Raw genomic sequence first — 2916 nt, 5'->3', positions numbered from 1 at the left:
CATCCTGGCAAGAGCAATCCTCAACTTTAATTCAGGGCAGATGATCAAACTTGTAATTCCCGGCATAATCAGACCTAGGCAGGCAATACTTTGGAACAGAAAAATCTTTAAATAATGGCAACTGGCTATTGCACCTCTACCAAGAACTATTCCTAAATAGCACACATATATTTCTCCTATAAATCTCACCCTTAGGGATTGCCAATTTAAGTCTTAGGTCGAGGTGATGGTAATTTGGCTCTCATGACATGTTTTTGTGGAAATTTAGGACTGGTAACAGAAGTTTATGTTCTGAGGAATAGATATAAACGATTTTTTTCCTGCAATGTTCTGTGCGCCATTGTAGCTGGTGGATAAATAAGGGACAGAGAGAAGGAAGTTGAGAGGGAGAAATTTCTCCCTCCAACCTTCCATACCCCCCTCCTCTCCAATACATACAGCCCTTGTGAACACTCTCCTTTACTATTGGACTTAACTGGTTGATACAAAAAAGGAAATGAGGGGGCAGGAATCACCTTCCCTGCAAGACAATACAAGAGCACAGCTGGAGGTGAAGCAGAGGACAAATGATGTCCTGACCTGTTCTACACTTGGCTGGCTGAGCAACCACAGACAAGTGGCTGATCCTCCTGAAATCTTGGTGTTTCCCTCTTTAAAATGAGTCTTTAAAATTGGTTAAGTTATAAATTAGTATAGCCATTATGGAAAACAGTATGGAGGTTCCTGAAAATATTAAAAATAGAACTACCATATGATTCAGCAATTTCACTACTCTCATATCCAAAGGAAATGAAACCAGTATATCAAAGACATACCTGCACTCCCATGTTTATTGCAGCTTTATTCACAATAGCCAAAATATAAAATCAACCAATGGATGATGAATGGATAAAGAAAATGTGGTATATATGAACAATGAAATACTGTTTAGCCACACACATAAATGAAATCCTGTCATTTGTGACAACATGAATGGATCTAGAGGACATTATGTCAAGTGAAATAAGCCAGACACAGAAAGACAAACACTTCATGGTCTCACCCACAGGTTGGAGCTAAAAAGTTGATCCCATAGAAGTGGAGAGTATAATGGTGGCTACCAGAGGCTGGGTGGTTTGGGGGAGGAAGGATGGGGAGATGTTGGTCAAAGGATATATAATTATGATTGAATCTGATGAATATCTTGTTTAAATGTCCAGAATGGGCAAATACACAGAGGCAGAAAGTAAATAAGCAATTGTCTGGACCTGAGGAATGAGGGGGAGAGGATAGGGAGGAAGGGGAGAGAAATGGAGAATGACTACTAATGGTTATGGAGTTTCTTTTTGGGGTGAGGAAAATGTCCCAAAATGGATTATGATAATGGTTGTGCAATTCTGTGAACATACTAAAAACTACTGGATTGCACACTTTCAATAGGTGAATTATGTGATGTTTGAATTATATCTCAAGAAAGCTGTTAAAAAATTGGTTGTGGTGAAAAGCGATGCCTATGAAACTCTTCACACAGTGCCATTACACAGTAATAACTCAATAATATTTAGTTATTTTTATTTTTAAGCCACTCTCAAGACACCTCACTATTAGTCTCAGAATTTAAAAGAAGGAGTGATGGGGTGGAGTTAGCTTTAATCTCTAGAGCATCACAAGTAAAAATATATGGAATTTTCCACTCTCTCTCCAACTTCCACTCTTTGGCAGTCGTGTGAACTGTGAAATGTGCTGTCCTCATTCAGACATAGCAGTGGGAGGGGGCTGCACCCATTTGAAAGAAAATCATCCAGTTAAAATTATCATCTTTATAACAGAGATATGGAAAATTAATGCAAATGCAGGCTCTTCATTTTTTAAAGTTGAATGATAAATTCTATTGAAATATGATGTCATTTGCTATGTAAGAAAATAGCATCTACTAAAAATGAGGTACAGAAATCTGTATTTCTGTCAGAATATTCTGGAATGACTTTCTAAAGGTTATTCTGTGAAAATGCTACCAGATGTTAGAAATAGATCAAACTCTGTCACAGTGTGTAGGAAGCTGTCTTGGCCGTCTTTTTCCTCCAGAACCTTTTAATAGAAGCACCAAATGACAACTCTGGAAGAAATATTTACAAATCTTCAGTTTTCATCCTATCTCTAACTTCTGGGACATGATTTGGTGGTCTGTTTCAGTGGTCTATGTCAGTGGTCTATTTGGTGGTCTGTTTCATTATAAAATAAGTCTTACGTGTCTAAGTGCACTACTGAACTACACAGTCACGGCAATTTCTACATTTTGCTGGTTGACCTTTAGATGCACAGGCCGTAATGAGTCTGACTTTTTTTCCATTCTACAGACATTATCAGGTTAGGGTTGAGAAGGTTATTAGAAAATGACCCAGTATGATTATTTTTTTTAAATCAAGCATTATTATTTTTATCTTCTTGCAAGCTTGGAGTAACTTTTTCTTGAAGAGTTCTTCCTTTTGACCCTGAGACTCTCTATCTGTATGCCAAGTTGCATTCCTCTTCCCAGTTACCTGCTGTCCTCCAAGTAAGAGGGTTTTACATCCTGACACAACGGACTTGAAACTGGCCATCTGACTTGCATGGAATGGGAAGGGAAGCGCTGAGTGACACTGCTGAGCAGAAGTCACCACTCCGCCCACTCTAAACAGTAATCACACAAACCGTGAATCAGGTTGCTCAATCTTTAACCTCCTCGCTCCGAGTAAACATGATATGTAGAATAATGGTAGCAATCTTAAAGGTTTGATCATTTTCTTTTCTCATTTGCTAAGCTTTGTGCACTTTTGACCCATATATTTTTCAAGTTTTACATTTATCATAGATTTCTAGCAATCCATAGGAAAAAAATTTTGAATAATATATAAAACAATTATCTAAGAGCTATAATTTTTAAATTAAAAAATTAAA

The sequence above is a fragment of the Eulemur rufifrons genome, chromosome 7 (genome assembly GCF_041146395.1).
Source record: "Eulemur rufifrons isolate Redbay chromosome 7, OSU_ERuf_1, whole genome shotgun sequence".
NCBI lineage: Eukaryota > Metazoa > Chordata > Mammalia > Primates > Lemuridae > Eulemur > Eulemur rufifrons.
The sequence above is the reverse complement of the archived record's forward strand: the minus strand, read 5'-3'. Positions refer to the sequence as shown.